The sequence below is a fragment of the Perca flavescens genome, chromosome 12 (assembly GCF_004354835.1).
Source record: "Perca flavescens isolate YP-PL-M2 chromosome 12, PFLA_1.0, whole genome shotgun sequence".
NCBI classification, from domain to species: domain Eukaryota; kingdom Metazoa; phylum Chordata; class Actinopteri; order Perciformes; family Percidae; genus Perca; species Perca flavescens.
This window is the reverse complement of record NC_041342.1, coordinates 6,222,260-6,229,759: the sequence shown is the minus strand read 5'-3', so window position 1 is coordinate 6,229,759 and position 7,500 is coordinate 6,222,260.

Below are 7,500 nucleotides of genomic sequence, written 5' to 3'. Positions count from 1 at the left end.
GTATGATGTATGTGTGCTCACCCACTCACTGGGGAGCAACCATGTGACAGGATGACTTGGGGAATATGGCATTTTGACTACTTGCCTAAACATTTTTGTGCAATGGGAAAGAGTCCACTGTCTTGGAACATACAGAAAGCAAAGCTTTTAATCTTTAAGTCTTCATAGTACTGCATCGCCATGGAAACCCTCCCAACACACTTTTTTTTTACTGCTTTTCTGACATTTCTTAGCTCTTTTCAGATGTTGTCTATTTTGTTAAATGTATTTCTATGAAGCTAAATGTATTCTATTGTATTTTCTTCTTGTATGCCCTCTTAAACATGTAAGATGTCCTTGTGTATCTAGAAATTATTATTATTAAAGGTTTTAGTGAAAAGCAGTCTTTTCATTTTTAAATATACATAACTATTTGCATAGGATAATAATGTAAAATGTATTAATTTTGAAGACATGTCAAACAAACACAAAACCTGAGCTGCGGAGCCTAGAGAGTGACAGTGTGGGGCATTAGGGGAGTAGTAACAGTAGTCTAACATTTGTTGCTGCAGTGACCAAGTTCACCCTTGTGGGTCAGTAGGCCTAGTACATTGATGTAGGCTATACTGTACATAAACACATTAAAATAATATTTCTTATTTCACCTAATAGGAAGTCAATATCTTCTTGGCCACTGGATATCTACAGACTTACTCAGCAGGTATGTACATGCAAGAATGATGATTGAGTTTTCTTTTTGGTATTCAGGTTTTTGTCTATATTTTTGTCCAAAGGTTAAAAATGCAGTACAGATGTGATAGTGAATAGATGAAGTGATAAAAAAATATAATGACACTGTAGTGTATTGCCTTTTTCCAGTTACTTAGCATGCGTGAATACATAATGAACAGCAACAAAGTAGGTTGTTCATGATCAGCATGACATGTTATAAAAAGCTGTAGTTTTATTCTTCTTCCAACAGAGGGCACTATTGAACTGTAGGAAAGATTGCCGTACAAAGTTCATAACATTCATATCTTTGGATGCAACATGAAAGTTATGTTGAGAAAGAAGGACGAGATTAGAGAGTTTCGAAAGATGTGTGGTGTAGAGAGAACAGACGTTTGCCTGTAGGAGGGACATGCAAAGTTAAACCAGTCTGATGATTTGGATGTGCTTTTTTGTTGTTGTTATACACACATTTATTCAAATCCTTTTTTTTCTTTTTACTGCACGCAAATTACTGCACATAAATTAGGCCAAGGAGTAATTTATTCTCATGCCCTTGTTCTGGGATGTTGCTTTGAAATAGACTCCAGTGGTCTGACATCTGCCTGGTGCCATAATTAAAGTCCCCATGAAACAGCATTTTGCTTCTTTAATTGGATGTATTCCCTGCTGAAACTGGATACTGGAGTGTGACCTGTCACACAAAGGAATCACTTAAAGGTGTAAACCAACAGGTTATCAGTTGGTGCATTCTGTTGGCTAAGTTTGAGTTTCAAGAGAGGGTAAATAACAGAAATCGGTACAGAAAATAGGAACTAAAAAGCTAAAAATATGAATAAGACATGAATATTAATATTATTATTATTTATTTCAGGATGAATACAAGGTACAAAAGATGATAGATGCCCAAAAAAGCATCAGAAAAGACGGTGGAATGACATACTTTGAAGATGAATATATCAAAGTAATTGAACATTAAAACCAACATATTACTGTAACATACCCACAGTCTGTTAGGGAACACTCTTTTTACTTTTAGTGTGAAGAGATGGCAATAGGACTTAGGATTTACATAGTTTTTTTCAGTACAGTGTTACATGTCGTCAGACCCCATCATCGCTGAGGACCAAACTGACATGTCGTACTGCACTGCACTGTCTGGATCACGGGGGCCAACGAGAATTAACCAGAAGCTGCATGTGAACTCGCTGTTAGTGGAGGCAGTGGGTTTTCTGTCCTCTAACGCGCGCACATGCATGCTGGCATGCACAGTAAGTGTGCTTGGGTGATGTTGAGGTCATGTCTTGTGAGGAAAAGGCTTTTAATTGAAACTACCACAAGTTTCCAGTTGAAAGCCCCTACAACAGTTCACATTTAGCCAATTAAAATTTAAATGAAAGGGGTTCTGCTGTAAAAGACATCTGTGCAATTGATGTGGTGCGTGCGTGCGTGTGTCCGTGCGCGTGCGTGTCTGTGTGCGTGTGTGTGTGTGTGTGGAGTAGAAGGAAGACGCTGTAATTAGTAGCTGCTCTGTATGTACTGTCTAAGTGCAACTTTTTGCCTATTAATTATACGCCGTGAAACTGACACCATTTATGTTAAATGCATAATGTGAGGCTGAACAAATACCCTAAAATAATGTTAAAATGTATGTGCACCAGTTGCACACACACAGAAACGCACACGTGCACAGACTCGCTTCAATTAAAACGATGAGGATAATAAGGTCACAGAGACATTTCACACTGCTGCATGAAACGGTATGTCATCCTAACAGCTGTACTGGACATTATTTATTTGCTTGTCTGTATACTTTACCACAGCTCACCGGTTGTAATTAAATGCACTTTTTTCCCATCTAAGGCAGAACTGGGCAGCAAGCCAACGGCTATTACAGGTCAAATATGCAAACCCTTCATGAACGCTGCAGGCATGTGTGAGGAAAAGCCAAATCTGGGCTTGTTAAGACAAAACACACATACTGTAAGCATTAGCACAAGTTTAAGACAAAAATGAGAAGTCAAGATGCAGAGAATTGAAAGTGTGCATTTGTTCTGTCCACACACAGCTGGTATAGTGTATGGTTGACATCAATGTCTGTAAGTCTGGGTTACCCCTGATCTCTATTACTGAAAAATAGCTGCACATTTATCATGCTGTAATGAGTGTTTGGACCTGTTCTGAATGGCAAATCTATTGTCGCTGTCTTTCATCATAGAGTTATTCTGGGTCATACACCAGAGTCGTTTAACCCAGTCTAAATGATGAGAAATCATATTTGTAAAATTGTGGGTTATAATGAATAGGAACAGATGGAAAACACAGGAAAGGAAACAAGTTTCATATAAAAAAAAAGAAGAAAAAAAAAACGTTGCCTAGATACAACCTCTGCTAAACCTGACTCCCCCGACCACCCCCACCGCCCTACACACACACACACACACACACACACACACACACACACACACACACACACACACACACACACACACACACACACACACACACACACACACACACACACACACACACACACACACACACACACACACACACACACACACACATGGACACCATGGGAGATAAGATCAGATGCTTCAAGAAAAGTTAGGGTTATTTTTCACTGTTCCTAAGCAACAACTTTGCTGTTTACTTGTCTTCGCCATATCTCTGGCGGCTCCGCTGGAGATTAATAGTCAGAGACAGAAACTAAGTTGACCACAAAACTTTTGATCAATTTCTCAGAAGTCTTCTCTATAATCCAGAGCAGAGTCAAAATTGGCATTACCGGGGTCGAACCACTAGCGGTTAAAAAAAGAAAAGAAAAAAAGATTGTTGTTTTTTTCCAGGATAACTATGCTTTGTGACATAAACATTTTGCTGAATTGCTGATCAGAGAAATCAACTCAAACTTCACTTAACATTAAATGTTCAGGTTTGCGACTTTGAACGAGTGCAAGCTAACATTCCTACATTGACAAAATGAATACAATTTCCCAAATTGTCAACACGCATTGCAAAGGTTTTATTTTAACCAGCAGTGATGGCAATAAAAAATGTGCTATTTGAGGAGCCTAATTATGCCTGCTATCGTATCCCGACACCTTTAGCGGCATATGGATGGTCTTGTAATAATTATCCAGGTATGCACCTTGTTCTTATATCATAATTAAATCCGGATAATGCCAAACAGCCCCGCTGATCTGAACACCTACACCACGTTCTTGACTGTTTTAAAAAAAAAAGAAACAAAAGAAGTGCCATTAAAACAGATGGCAACCTATACTTGCATTGGCATAGATTCTTTTACATTTAACCCTCACACTCTGAGGGGCTTGGTTGGCAAGGCAACAGATTCTGCAGTCTGTTTCACATGACTGCATCTCAATAGTCCAGCTCAGCCTCCTCATCTCTCCATCTTTCTTGAGTAACACAAGTCAGACCAGGCAGGCGCGCCATGTGTTCAAAGCGTCAGTGTTATGCTGACAGGCAATTGGCAGCTCAATACATCCCATACCCATATCTCTCAAATCCATCCCCAAGATAAATGTAATACCTTTAGCTGCCACTGCCTGCTGCTTGTAACCCTTTGAGTCTTAAATAAATCAAATATTATGTATATTATTTGTGTATATAAGTATTATGTTTCTAAACTTCTCAAACATTACATTTCCAAAGATGTTGTTTTCCAAGCCCTTATTTGATATAATCAGTGTAGTGGAAATGCACTCTCTTACACAAGAAATCTTTAAATGTGCAGTTACACATCGTCACTTTGGTGATACTTTTCAGATAAACCAAAGGATTAGGTATTCCTTTATGACTTGGTACGATTTTTCCTACTTCCTAAGCTGAGTAATCCATTTAAAACCTATTGGATCATCTGAAAAGAGCCATTAGGCTGAAAACAGGGCTGTTTTTCTCAGCTCCAAAAAAAAAAAAAGTCTTTTTTGCAGATTCATAGTTTCCACATTGCGACGATGTGCGTCTATCACACTACAAATGTAACCCAGACTTTAGAAATCTTGCAGAAATGAGGATCCAGATTGAATCTATTTATTGTATGACGTTTGATGTATTTGTATCATCGGAAGAAATACCAAATGCCGGATACAAACAGAGGGCAGTAGAAATGACTGGTGCCCACTTCACTGATCTTGCAATCTTTGTTTACTTTGGTCGCAGAAGTTGGTGAATGCAACACATTTACCATCTACTTTCACACTGAACTTACAGGGTAGATAATGCACCAAAAAATCATGAAACAGCCAGGACCTTTCCTCGGGTAATTATTATTATTGGACCAAAGTGGTCAGATACTAAAGACAGACCAGACCTCCTTTATCAAGTTCAAAAACTTCAAGTATATTCACTGATTCACTTGGTTGTGATGTCAGATACTTGTGTAAGAACAAAACTTTTAAGCATCAACACAAAAGACGAAAGATGTTGTGTTCTGATGAAACAAGAACTGAAACTGTAGATGCTTTAACTGAAAGTGCTACGTGTGGAAGAAAGCAGGCACAGGTCATTAACGCTTTAAGAAGATCCTGAGAAGGAGCTGGTGTTGACATCTGCAGGGACTGGGACTCTTAGATAAGAGGCAAAATAAAAATAGAAATGCGCATGAGAAAATGTGGTTCAAAGGGTGACTGAGATGGCATTCTGTTGTCCAACAGAACGTAATCCCAGTGGTAGAATGTAACTAAGTAGGCTACATCTACTCAAGTACTGTAGTTAAGTACAAATTTGAGGTACTTGTTCTTTACTTGAGTCTTTTCTTTTCCCCCCACGTTCTACTTCTACACCGCTACATTTCAGAGAGAAATATTGTACTTTTTATTCCACTACATTAACCTGACAACTTAGTTACTAGTTACTTTACAAATTAAGATTTTTGCACACAAAACACATGTAGTTCATTAATTAAACTACCCAACAATATACAGGCCTACAAGTCCAGCTGAAACAATTAAAGGAACACGCCGACTTATTGAGATTTTAGTTTATTCAACGTACCCCCCAGAGTAAGATAAGTCCATACCATACTAGAGATGTTCCGATACCGATACCAGTATCGGCTCCGATACTGCCTAAAACGCTGGTATCGGTATCGGGAAGTACTGGAGTTTATGCACCGATCCGATACCACGTAATAAAGCCCTAAAGAAAATCTACGTTAAAGTAGTTTATTTATGTTCTTTTTCCGTTATAACTGACTGTCAAACTGGAGAATAAAAGAAAGTTCTGTGGCATTCATTGTTTGTGTTTGTTCATGTTTCACAAAGATAGAAATAATATCACATCCATACAGAGATAGTAGTATACAGCTGTTAAAACCTAATCAAATATATGACACACTGGTATCGGATCGGTACTCGGTATCGGGCGATACACAAGTTCAGGTATCGGAATCGGTATCGGGAAGCAAAAAATGGTATCGGGCCATCTCTATACCATACCCTTCTCATCTCCGTGTGTTTCGTAAATCTGTCTGGCGCCCCCACCGCTAGCCTAGCTTAGCACAGATCCTGGAGGTAACCGGCTCCATCTAGCCTACTGCTCCCAATAAGTGACAAAATAACGGCAACATTTTCCTATTCACATGTTGTGATTTGTATAGTCACAGCGTGTACAAATAACAAGGTCCCATGAGACACAGCCATCTTCTAACCGTATACATAGTGGGAACTATATTCTCAGAAGACGAAGCACTGCTACTTCTGCTACTTGGGGCGGAGTGATTTGCACACGAGAAGCCCCGTGGTGAGGAGCAGAGAGTAACAACGCCGCTTTTCAGGTGTAGCGCTAATCACTCCGCCCAAGTAGCAGTGCTTTCAGCTAACTCTGGGGGATATGGTGAATAAGCTAAAGTCCCAATAAGTTGGCGTGTTCCTTTAAACACTTAGTTAATTGACAGAACTGTTTTGATCGTTTCCAGTTTCTAAAATGTGAGGACTTTTTTTGCATTGAGTACTTTAAGTACATTTTCCTGATGATACGTACATACTTTTAATTAGGTAACATTTTCAATGCTGCTTGTAATAGAGTATTTTTACAGCGTGTTATTAGAACCTTTGCTTCAGTAAAGGATGTGAATACTTCTTCCACCACTGCTTAATCCTGAGCAAAGCTGACTCTGAAATGGTGTCATTAGTCCATCACAACGATCATCAAGTCTGCATTAATATGTTTCAAAGTTCCATTGTCCCTGTGTTATGTAATGCAGCTTTTCATGCTTATTTATTTAAAAATTCTGCCGTGTGTTCTCTCACGTCGATAATCTAATTTTGAAGGTTAATGCAAACTTGATGTTTCTGATATTGTTGTACTTTAAAAATCTAAATCTAAAATCAGTGTTTTGGTCCTCTAAAAATGACAAAATGACTTATTGCTTTCTCACTCAGAGGGAATATCAATACCATTCACATGTCTGTATGGTAACTGTGGAGCTAGAGCTAAAGATCTGTTGGTAGGAGTATTATTGAACTTTTAAAAGAGCCAGGCTAGCTGTTCCCACGCTTAATGCTAAGATAGGCTAATCCCCTGCTGGCTTTGTCGCTCAAATGGTTAGCTCACAGACTTGAGAGTGGTAGCGACCCTCTTATCTAACTGTCAGCAAGAAAGAGAATATGCTTATCTTCCCAAATGTCAAACTATTCCTTTGAATCCCATGAAAACGCTGAGTGAAAACTAAAATCCGTTAGGCTATGAGGAGGTGCAGATTTGGACAAGGGTTTAAATGTGTGTGTGGATAAATAAGGTAGAATAGGAGAAAAACCTCCAATTACC